The sequence below is a fragment of the Sus scrofa genome, chromosome 2 (assembly GCF_000003025.6).
Source record: "Sus scrofa isolate TJ Tabasco breed Duroc chromosome 2, Sscrofa11.1, whole genome shotgun sequence".
Classification (NCBI taxonomy): domain Eukaryota; kingdom Metazoa; phylum Chordata; class Mammalia; order Artiodactyla; family Suidae; genus Sus; species Sus scrofa.
In genome coordinates this window covers 5478333-5490662 of record NC_010444.4, presented here as the reverse complement: position 1 = coordinate 5490662, position 12330 = coordinate 5478333, and the positions used below count along the sequence as shown (strand labels likewise).

Below are 12330 nucleotides of genomic sequence, written 5' to 3'. Positions count from 1 at the left end.
TAAACATCAGACATCAGGGGAGAGGGGTCAGACTGCAGTAGTCATTTCCAACCAGGTCCCACTCATCAGTCACAAGTTTCCTGGGGCCACACCCAGGGACCAAGACATGAATGCAAGTCTGTTTATCATCTAAAATCCAAATCTCTAACAAAAATTAGATGACAACTTTCATATGCCTCAGGTACAGCCCTAAAAAGACCAAAAAAAAAAAAAAAAAAAAAAAAGAAAGAAAGAAAGAGAGAGAAGTGCAGAGTTTCACAGGAAGAGAAGGATTAGGCATGCTTCAACCTAGGGACATGGGCTATGGGACTCAGTTGGGAGCAAAATGGCAATGACTCAGAGCTCAGCCTAGAAGTTGGACTCAAAGGCTAAGACCTAGTTTCTTTTTTTTTTTTTTTTGTCTTTTTTTTTTTGCCATTTCTTGGGCCGCTCCCGCGGCATATGGAGGTTCCCAGGCTAGGGGTCAAATCAGAGCTGTAGCCGCAGGCCTACACCAGAGCCACAGCAACGTGGGATCCGAGCCACGTCTGCGACCTACATCACAGCTCACGGCAACGCCAGATCCTTAACCCACTGAGCAAGGGCAGGGATCGAACCGGCAACCTCATGGTTCCTAGTCGGATTCGTTAACCACTGCGCCACGACGGGAATTCCAAGACCTAGTTTCAAACTGGGCAGCAAGCTCTTGAATTATAAAGAAGTGTCATCCAGTTGAGCAAGAAATTCCAAAAGTTATTCACGAAAATAACTCACTATAGTTTGAGATATTTTTCCCGTTAGGCAAGCGTCTTTAATTCCAGGAAGACTAAATTTAAGCATATAAATATGCCTAAGAAAATAAAAAGCATAGTATCTATAATTTTGTGTTAGGAAATCTGTGTGTATGTTTCTTGAACGTGTTTTTATTTATTTATTTTTTTGTCTTTTTGCCTTTTCCTAGGGCCTCTCCTACGGCATACAGAGGTTCCCAGGCTAGGGGTCTAATCAGAGCTGTAGCCACCAGCCTATGCCAAAACCACAGCAACATGGGATCTGAACCGAGTTTGCAACCTACACCACAGCTCACGGCAACACTGGATCCTTAACCCACTGAGCAAGGCCAGGAATCGAACCCGCAACCTCATGGTTCCTAGTCTAATTCATTAACCACTGAGCCACAAAGGGAACTCCATCTTGAATGTGTTTTAATGTTCAAGGGAATTTGGTCTGTTCAGAGTAATGAGTTAGTAAATGAATAATTGGTTTAAGCTCGGATTTTTTTGAAAAAACTTTTTTGGCCATGGGTATGGCATGTGGAAGTTCTGAGGCCAGGATCAAACCCACACCACAGCAGTGACCTGAGCCACTGCAGTGACAATGCGGGATCCTTAACCTGCTAAACCACAAGCAAACTCTTAAGCTTGGGATTTTTAAGTTGGAATTTGACTAAGTTTAAAATCAGTATTTCAGGGAGTTCCTGTTGAGGCGCAGCAGAGGTGAATCAGACTAGTGTCCTTGAGGATGCGGGTTTGATCCCTGGCCTCACAGTGGGTTAAAGATCCGGCATTGCTGTGACCTGTGGTGTAGGTTGCAGACATGGCTCGGATCCCCACATTGCTGTGGCTGTGGTGTAGGCTGGCAGCTGTAGCTCTGATTCGACCCCTAGCCTGGGAACTTCAATATGCTGCAGGTATAGCCCTTAAAAAATGCAAAAAAAATCAGTATTTCAGATGACCAATAAGCATATGAAAAGATGCTCAACATCATTGGTCACCAGGGAAATTCAAATTGAAACCACCATGAGATACTACTACACACCTTTTAGAACAGCTAAAATGAAAGACTGGTCATATCCAGTGTGGGTGAGAATGTGGAGAAACCAGAACTCTTATCCGTTGCTGGTGGGCGGGAATGTAAAATGGTGCAGCCACTTTGGAAGACGGCTGGGCAGTTTAAGTCAAACACACACCTACCACACGATCCAGCCGCTCCGCTCTTACACCTTTGCCCAAGAGAAAAGGAAATACATGCCCATACAAAGACCTGTACACAGAGGCTCAGAGCACCTTTATTTAGAATCGCCAAAAACTGGAAACAACGAAAATGACCAACAAAAGGTGAGTGGAGAAACAACTTGTGGAATTTCCGCTAATGGAATATTACTCAGCAATGAAAGGAACTATTGGTACACACAATATGGACAAATTCCAAAATAATTATGCCGAGTAAATGAAGCCAGACCAAAAAGGAATGCACACTACATGATTCCGCTTCTGGAAAATTCCAGAAATTGCAACCTAATCTATAGTAACAGAAAACAGTTCAGGGTTGCATGTGGGTGAGGGAGGCAAAGAGGAATTGCCAAGGGGCATGAGGGAGGGAGGGATTGCCCAGGGGCGTGGGGATGCTTTGGGATAATCACTGTCCTAATTGCAGTTATGATTTCACAAGTATATGCATATGTCAAAACATAAAGCATACACTTAAAATATGTGCAGTTTATTCTGTCAAAAATACCTCAATAAAGCTGCGTCAATAATAAAACATAAAACAACACAGGAATGCTTAAGAAAAACTGAGTCCATTTAAATTATTAGATTTACAGGAATACTGAAGTATTAAAGATTTTGTTAATCAGACACTTGCAAGTATTAATTAAAGGAAGTTGAACGTCATTCATAAACTCGATCTGGAATTTTCCAATGAGTTAATCTTGCAAATGGATCAGTATTAACCAAAGGGCCCCTTAAAGTGATTGTTAAAATTTTCTAGAATCAAAAAGAGAAAAAAAAAAAAAAAGAACAGAAAAGATTTGTAGGCTATACTTAAAAGCTAAATGGAAAAGTCTAGCCCTTAAAGAGTGAGTTTTTTTTTGAGTTTGTAACTTGAACAAATTGAAAATCATTTTTTTCAACCAAAGTATCTTCTGAATAATCTTTGCATTACACAAGAAACCACAAGGGGGGGTGTGTGGGAGTGAGATATCATCAAAAATCTCACCCAGACTTGCCACTCGCCAGTCACCCAAAATTCTCCAAGTCACTTAGTCTCTCCAAACCTCAGTTTCTTCATTCATGAGAAGAATATTTTCCAGAATAAGTAATCCACTTAGTATTTAATATTAATCAATGATATACTGATAAACGGCACAGCAGTCAAAGCACTCGGGAGAGGCACACAGCAGTGGGTAAACAGAAAGGATCAGCAGCAGGATATCACGGCTGCTGTGGAAGCTGCAGCCTTTCCCAGACCCAGGGCTGACCAGTGACAGACACGCGAAAGGTGACATACGGATCCTCAGACACTAAGCATGACTCAGCACAGCCACATCATGGAATTTTCCCGAGGCCTCAGGCGGGGACGGATGTCGGTCAGGAGAGGAGCTGCCACATGTGGAGTCTGGCCCCATTCCACATACAGCTGGTGGAAACGTACGCGAGCGGCCTTGGCATCCCAGCCCCCTCCTGCTTCTCTGGCCTGCAGGCAGATCAGGAAAAAGAGGTGAGGGGCGGGGGCCGTGGGGTTGAGCTGACCCAGAGGCTTCATCCACCTCCCTCCAGGGTCACCAAGGAGACAGAAGGAGGACAGGGGAGGGCAGGGACCTTCAATGGCAGAGTCTTAGTGACCGTAACTAAGCAAAGCTCCAGGGACTGAGTGGGACTTCAGGACTGAGGAACCAAACATGCTTTAACTAATTAGACGACCTCGGAGAAGGGGGCCCTTCCTGGCAACTAAATTTCCCTTCCTAGTGATGGATTTGGGGAAGACATGCAATAAAAGATGATGCTCTGAGGAAAAGGGGGAGGATCAGAATCTTGGATGCTGCTAATTGGCCTTCCCTGGGCCCCCATTTCTCAGCTCCACAAGAGAGTTGCTTTGGGGAGCCTCCCGCCAGTGGCCCCCTCTCCTCCTCACAGGGATGCCAGGAAAAGGAGCAATGCTCAGCTCTATCAGCCCGGACAGGAGGTGGAAACTTTGCGGAGGGTGGGGTCTGTCAAAGGTCCGGAGCTGTCTCCACCGTCCCCACCTGCCGTACACTCGGCCCGCCTTTCCCAGCAGACTCACTCCCAGAGTGGAAGACGGCCACTGCTGGCCCAAGACCTGGGACAAGCAAGGGCGATGGAACATCTCGGAGAGGAAAACGGCTTCTGGCTCCGGAGGGGTCACCCGAGAAAAATCCCCAAACAAAGGAGTCCTCATGCTGAGCACTGGACCTGAGCTCTGGGCAGTTGTCCCCGAGCCACACAGTTCCCAGGGCACCTGGCTGTGAACCGGGGGTAGCAGCTGGCCTGCCTGTGGTGGAGGGAAGAGCGGATCAGTGTCTGAAATGCAGGCGGGACACGAGACAGAGCCAGCATCATGTCCAGCTGGGACGCTCTCCCCAGCCAGCCGCCAGAGACAGACGGGACCTTCGGGTGGACACCGGTCACGAGCGCCTCGCTTGGCATTCAGGCTGAGATGCCCTGGGCTCAGCGCGATCAGCAGAGTTTCCTGTGCGAGGGGAGACCTTAGCACAGGAGGTTTACAGGGCAGCAGTGGCACACAGAACAAGCTATGTCGGGGAAGGAGGGACAAGTCAGCCTTCAGCCCTTCGTCACCGTGACTCCCAAGGCTGAGCGTCACTGTCTGGCACGCGGGTCAAGTGCTCTCCCAGCCAGTGGACAGAGCCACTTCCTGAGCCCAGCGGCCTGCTCTCCACACTGACTCAAGGGGTCTTCTCAGAGGCCGCCCTGCCCTGCAGATGCTTCTTGCGGACCTGGGGGGGGGCCCCAGCCCTCACCCCCTATAGGCGAGGCCCTTCCAGAAGTAGGGCCTCCTGCTGAGGCTGGCCAACTGCTTTCCCGTGAAAACCCAGACAAGCAAGAGAGTTGGGAACAGACAAAGACGGCTTATATTTTCCAGAAATCAGAGCTTGGCCCTTTTTTATTTATTGTGCTCCGGAACTGACGAGCCAGGCTGCTAAGCTCTACAGCAGATGCTCCTGAAGGCGACCCACATGCATCCCACTGACCTGGATCCAGGCCCAGGACTTACCCTCAGCGTTCTGTCAGCTCTCGGAAGGCAGGTGCTACCTAAATAGAGAGAGGAAAAGCATTACCCTTGTTTCTCTCCACGCATTCCCCAGAGAACCCAGGTGGGGCCGGCACAGACCAAGAACCCAGAGAGGAACTGCTGCTTTGCTGCCCCTCATCTGGGGGCGGGGGACCAGGCCAGCGCCACGCCGAGGGCACCCCAGCTCTGTCGTCCAGCTGCCTGGGCTCCATGCTTGCTGCTCTGCCCTCCCCCGCCCCCCCATCCCAGAACCACTCAAAACTTGTTTCAACTGTGACAAGGGTATGACAAGACCCGCCATGTGGACGGTCCCCAAGGAGGTAACCCACTCAAGGCACAGGTGCGTCTGGAATGCCTGGTACGGAGGATGCGCGCAGACATCAGCCAACGTGCTTAGTGGGGAGCATTTAAGGAAAACCTTTTTCTGCCACCAGCTACACAAGAACAAGAAGTTCTAGAAACTGTTCTTGCTTTAACTGAGGGGCTTTGTCTTCCTGCCAGCCTCCAGCCAGCCCCAGGCCCATTTTCTCTGCAGAGCTGTTCCCAATCCTCCAGGAGCCACCTCCCCTCTGATTCTCTGCTCCTGGTTCCTGTCTTGCTCTAATTTGTCCTGACACAAATTAAGCTGGTGTATCTATTTCCTCAGATCCTCTCCTACAGAGACCCCACCACACGCACACGCACACACGCACACCCCGTGTCTGGACCCACCGGAGCCCAGTTGGTGGTGTGGGACCACTTAGCATTTACAGCCTGTTTGTTTTTGAAAGGCCACACCTGTCCGTCAGCTCAAGCCACTGGTCAATGAAGAGCAAAATAAGAGATACAGGCCAGCAAACCACCCAATGAACTAAGTCTCTGTTCTGAGAAAACCAGTTGCCTTGGTACATTATGTCAAGGATGCAAATGAATGTTTGAGGCATTCAGTTCAGAACATGTTCCCGAGCGCGCCCTGCATAAAGCACCTCGCCAGAAGGCACAGGCCCTGCTCCCCAAGTTCCAGAAAGCAAGGTGCTGGGGGCTAGTTAATAGAGGTTAGGGAGCCAGGCGGGAACCCTGCGGCTGCCAGCTTGCAGCCACAGCCCCTTTCCTAGCTGCGTGGCTCCGAGCGACTCGTTTCACCCACGGTTTCCCATCTGTAAACAAGGAGCTAGCGGTGCTTTTGTGGCAGGGCTGCTGTGATCATCAAATACTACATAAAGGGGGCTTAGCAAGGTCCCCGCCACCACAGAGTAAGAGCTCAACAAAGGTTGGCTTTTCTTATGAATAACAATAAATCATCACTTATCATAATTAATATAAAAGAATAAACCCACATCCAACAGAATAGATACGGCAAGGCTTAATGCAGGAAAGCCTGAGAGCAATTTTTTCTTTTTGGCCTCGCCCTCAGCACGTGCAAGTTCCCGGGCCAGGGATCGAACCCGCACCACAGCAGCAACAATGCCAGGTCCTTAATCTGCTGAGCCACAGAGGAACTCCCCTGAAAAGTAATCTTGACAGGACAAGATAAAAGGAAAAGTCCTGCAGAGAACAAGGTCACCAGGAACAGGAGGCAGCAGAGGAAGGACAAGGAGAAGGGAGTTTCCGGGCACCAGAGACTAGTCTCAGGTGAGGCTGAGGCAGAAGAGGGTACCTGTGAGGTCAAATGGAAGAAAAAGCCCAACAGATGGGCTCCTATCTTCTCATCAGTGAGAGGAAATGGTTTACTCTCTTCGTCCTTTCCCCGCCTTCCACTGCCAGGCCCCTTGACAGCTTGGCAAAGCATCCGCAGCGGAGACAGAGGGGAGGGGAGGGGAGGGGACGGCCAGGCAGACCCAGGTGAGGCTTCAGAGAGGGGGGGGAAACGGCCCGCTTCCGTGAGGGATGCCTCCGGGAGAGAGACGGGCCCCCGGACAGGCACCCTTTCTGGATGTGGGAGGTGGGCCCTGTTCAGAGAGAGCAAGATGCTCTTGGGAGGCCTCCAAAGGGAAGGCCGGCACTGGTCCTCAGGAGACATGTTCTCCCGCGGGAGGCTGGGTCCAGCTAGCGTGCTAGGCAGACATCTGGACAGTCGGTGCCTGCCCAGGCCTCCCTCCCAGAGGCTCTGACACATGACAGTCACCCCTATAGCTCCTGAACATGCTGCCGCTTGGAATGAGACCTGCGTGCGCAGGCCAGCCCTGCCCCTGTTCTGGCACCTCCGTGAGCATTGTTAGGACAGGCACGGAACACAGCACCGGGGGTGCTGGAAGCCAGACGAGAGCAAGCAAGGCAGAGGACAAAACAGGGCAAACCGCCTGCACTGGCACGTCACAGGTGGGAGGGACACCCAATGGGTTACAACACCAAGGCAAAGCTCTCCGAGAGGTGATCCTGGGGCGAGAACCGAGGCAGCTGGCTTCAGCAGGGAGATGGGGAAGCAGGATCAGAGCGGACAGTGGGGTAAACTGCGGAAACTTTGAATGGTGGCCAAAGTCAATTCAACAAGTACATACTGAGCAACCACAGTGAACAAAGCCCTTCCCGCAGGGCAGAGCAGCCACTAAGAAACTTCTCACGAGGACACCTGCTCACAGCCGCTCACTAGAAGGCAAAAAACAAACTGTGGCTCAGGCCCGCTTGCTGGCCTTCAGAGCCCAACCAGGCACCTTAACACCTTGGGACCCCATCTCTCGCCCGACTTACCCGCCCCTTAGCAAGTGCCCTCGCCTCGTTACTTCTCCATGGAGACATCTGCGCAGTGACCCACCAAACTTCTCACACTCAACTGGGAAGTGCTATTCCCTCGGCAATCTCCTTCCACCTTCCTCAGCCGCCTTCTGGTAGGTTCCAGTCACTTAAAACTCACCTGTACTCCATCATAAAAACTTGACTGTTTAAATCCAATCAATCACTGCTTCTTCACTGTCAGTGGCAGAACCAAGAGGCTCACAACTCGATTCATCCCTAAAACCTTCTCCAACCCATGCCAGGTTCTTCTCCCCTCTCCCCGGCTTTAGTGTGTATTTGGCTCTGATGTGCCAGCCTCTGTGGAACTTCCTCATCCATGTCCCCCTCGGCCACATGTCACCTCCCGATACCAGCTCTCTACAGACATCTGCGGCATGCTGAACTGCTGCTTACGTTCCCTTTCTTTTCCTCTCCCTCAACCAGTCTGTTGGCAATTCCAGAACACCTCGTCTCCCAGGTCTTTGTTCAGCACCCAGTTTAGGATCCTGAGCACGACAGGTATGCAAAGAATACAGTTAAGACCCCAAGAGTTAAGAGAGTTCCCTGGTTGTCTAGTGGTTAGGATTTGGTGCTCTTCACCCCTACAGCCCGAGTTCCTTGATCTTGGAACTGAGATGCCACATCAAGCCACTGCATGCAGTGGCAAAAAAAAAAAAAAAAAAAAAAAGGCATTCAAAAGTTTAGATGAAGAGCAGGCAAGCAGAGAAGCTGTAGCTGTAAGAGAACAGAAATGCTGAGCACATCCACCCCAGCACAAGTATTTGCATCACAGGCAGGAGAAGTGGGGAGGCCAGGGCTGCTGGTAGCAGTGGGTATGGGAGCGATGGGAAAGCAAAGACGATATTTGCCAGATCACAACCAGGGAGGTTCTGGTTGTGATCTGGCAAATATCGGCATCTCTTTGAGCCTCAGTTTTCTCAGTTGCAGAATGGGCATCCCTGCCCTACTCTTTCTCACAAAGTGAATTGTAATCGGATTTTTAAGACCGTCAAAGCTTCCAGGGACTTAGGGACCTGGCCTAGCCTCAGCCACTTGTGAGATGAGGAAAAGGGTCCCCAGAGGTGAACCAACTCACTCAAGTACACGAAGCTAGATGTGCTGGAAGGAACCTGTATGGCAGGGCCTCAAAGCCAGGGCTTCCACTCCGTGCCCAGGAGGGCATTTCCCGAGGGCCAGCTGCTCCTCATTGCACTTTGGAAACTGCTAAAACTGCAGAAATAACGGGCTGAGCCCAGCCCCACCTCCTAATCATCGCTTCTGGGCACTTCTAGATTCCTCCTCTGAAACGAAGGGGAATTACAAGAATGCTGCCCGGGGTTACTAGGAGGATCCTGGGGGAAGTGGAGCGCAGGCACTTGGAACATGGAAAACCCTAGCCTTACACGCCACCGCTTTCTTGAGAGCTGAGCAACTGCCCGTAGGATGGGCAACCCCTGGGCTTCGGATTCTGATAGACTTGGGCTCGAGCCCTCAGGCACCTCGCGCGAGGCTTTTGTGGGCTCCACACGTCAGTTTCTCCATCTGCAAAATGGGCCGGAGAGCGAGAATAAAGCCGCCGGCGGCCCTCAAGGGTGCGGGGCGGACGAAGCCAGGCTGCGCTCGCGCGGAAGGATGCTCCCGGGGCAGCGGGCCGGGAGGACCGGGGAGAGGGGCCCCCGGGCGGGGCGAGGAGCGGGGGAACTCGCGCAGACAGTCCCCCGCCGGAGGGGGAGGGGAGGGGCGGCGCGCGCCGCGTCGCGTCGCGTCGCGCACCGCCCGCCGCCGTCTTCTCCAGTCGTCACTCGTGGAGCCCGCGCGCCTGGGCGCGCGCGACCCTTACATAAGCGTCCCCCGCGGCAGCGCCGGCGCACGCCCACCCGCTCCGACCCGCTGCGGAAGAGGAAGGTGCTCAGCGCCGCCGGCACTCACCTCCTCGCTGCCGCCGCAAGTCGTCGCCACCGCCTCTACAGCCGCTGCCTCCACTGACAGGGAACAGCTGCGGTCTCCGCGCAACCGAACTTGCTGCAGTCCTCGTCCCGCCTTACGGACTTTCTATTGGCTCAGGCAGCCCAACCCCTCCTGTTATTGGACAGCGTCGCCTGTCACTCTCCGCTCCCTGCTCCGGACTCCTCCTTACGCCCTCCTGCCCGTCACGTTTAAGCCTTGGCGCCCCACGTCAGCCCCGCCCCTCGCATCCCCGGCGGGACCCTGGATTGGTGGCCAGGCTGGGGAGCCCGCCCCTGGCGCACCACCGCCTACTCCCTTGTCTCCAGAGCCCCACGTGGGCCGCACAGCCCTGGCCGCTGCCCGCAATAGGCGGAAGTGTCCGACCTCTGACAGGCTGTGATTGGCTGTTGGCGGGGTGGGGACGTGCGATCCATTCACCCGAGTAGCACGTGTTTCCCAAAGCCGCAAGCATAACAGATCGCACCCGGGCTTAGGGATCCTGGCTAGACGCAGATGCAAGCGAGTGGATGATGGAGAAGAGATTGGAAGAAAGGGTTTGCGAAAGGAAGGAGGAAGGATATGGCGCTTGTGCCATACGGGTTTGCGCGATTGTGTCCTTTAGCAGCTGTGGGAGTGGTGATGATAGGAGTCTCTGTGTGACCTTGGCCAAGCAATCTCACCTCGCAGAGCCTCAGTTTCCTAATCTGTAAATTGAAGCCACTCAGGGCCTAGAGGGTTTAGAAGGCTTGGTTGAACTGAAAGCTTCATAAATTGGGCCCTGCGCCAACCAGGGGATGCGGGAATGTCAAAAGCAAACCAAAATTTCTACCTCCCAATGAGAAAAGATAGGTGTTACATCAGATGGTAATCTAGACAGGAGAAATCACCTGCTTCCAGACAATTGGGAGGATTAAGGACTCTGAGAACATCTTGTTAACTAAAAATTGATTATTGAGTGCAGAAAGCAGTTACAGCTCCCTTCTCTTCTCTGACTCTGTGTGTCTATTGCGTTTGTCCTTCCGACTTCCTTGTCCTTCCTTCCATGTATCTGAATGAACTCCAACCCGGGTCATTCCAACACAGCTATTTTAGTACCAGAACAAGGATTAAAATTCAAATTTTCCAGATTCATGTATTCATTCGCGTACCAAACACCTCTTCAGCACCTACTATGGGCCTGGTGCTCTGCCAGAGACCAGGTGAAAACAACTTAGCCTCTGCCATCACGTCATAGAGCTCACATTCTATTAAATGTCCAAGTCCCAAGGACTTTCTGCTTCACAATCGTCTTTATGCAGGAAAGACAAAGCTGTGTGACTTTGGGCAGGTGCCCTCCCTCTCTGGACGAAATTTCTTCATGAAAGGGACTGGGCTGGATGGACACCGAGTCTGTCATTTACTTGTCCCTATTGCTTTTCCAGTGTGTGTGCCTATCTTGTGACTTCAACACTTTCTGTCTGTATCTTATCTCCCTGATGTGCATCTGTGAGATGTCAGAAAAGGCAAGACCCTGCTCTAGGGCTGACCAAGGTACAGAAGCTGTTAAGTGTCAGTGTGAGCAGATAAGGTAGGGAGCCCCCACAGAAAGGGAACCAGACATGGCTTTCTTGACATAAGAGAAGCCATTTTTGGCTTAAGCCGGTTTGTGATCTAAGCCTGGCCACAATGCTCGCCCTGAAGAAGTACCAGTAGTAGTAAGCTCAAGGGAACAAGCACTGTTATCAGGCAAGAGCTGTAACAATAGCAAAGACCACAAATCAGTTGTAAATTTCCAGTTCTGTTTCAGTGATAAAGATTAGCCTGAAGCACTTTCTTGAGCTGTTGGGCTGAACCTAAACACCCCCTCCCCACCCCAGGCTCTAAACACTAAGTCAACTGGAACCTAACTCGGTTAACCTTTGCTTCAATTCTTTGCTGAATTGTCCTCTGCTCAAGCCCCTTCATGAATATGCATGTACCCTTATCTTAAAACTTCCCCAGTTCTTCTGTTCGGGAAGACACCGCCTTAGGAAAGATCCCCAGTGTTCTCCTTACTTGCTGCGTGTAATACAGCCTTCCTTCTCCTGATCTTTGGCTTGGTTGTGTCTTTGGGTTCAACATCCCTCAAGAGGCAAAGCCAGTTTTCCTGAACATCAGCTCAGTCCCAGCCAGTCCCTGTGACATCCGGAGTCTGGAGCAGAGGGCAGGTGGCTCCACTCCAGTTCAGGTGACTCCCATGTCAACAACACTAGGGAGAGGTCTGAAGAAGCTAGTTAAGAAGTAGAAGAGAGACAGCTGTGAACAAACATAGTATGACTTTTGGACAGTTAGCTCAAGCACATGAATTAGTTCAGGTTTGATGTTTGATGAAACAAGACACCTCTCCATCCAGGCTCTGTCCTACCTCCAGGCTGAGTTCCCCGGAGGACAAAGCTGAGAGGGGTATCTCAAACTGCCCAGGCAAAAGCCTGGCTGGGGAGTCCAGTGTGGCTAGAAGAGGCATTTCTCAGTGCGGGCTTCTGTAACACTAGTGACAGAATCTCCTTGGGACAAGGTGCTAGGGGCTGAGCCCCACCCCTTGACTCTTATACATATTAGCCACCAACTCAGAGGTCTTAGAATCACCGGTAGAACACCACTGAGGTCCATTTCTGGAAAACGAGATCCCGTTTGTTGCACTGC

The 12330-nt window shown here is 51.7% G+C and overlaps 1 long non-coding RNA gene across 2 annotated transcripts; it reads right to left on the bottom strand.

Annotated features, from left to right (window-relative positions):
* LOC100514211 lies at positions 2024 to 9872 on the bottom strand. 2 transcript variants are annotated; one of them, XR_001303139.2, is made up of 4 exons: positions 9652 to 9872; positions 5014 to 5051; positions 4007 to 4272; positions 2024 to 3456 (listed from the first exon to the last, which is right to left on the bottom strand). It is a non-coding gene; the product is annotated as an uncharacterized LOC100514211 (long non-coding RNA). The 2 variants fall into 2 exon arrangements; XR_001303138.2 differs by having other exon boundaries at positions 4045 to 4272; positions 9652 to 9866.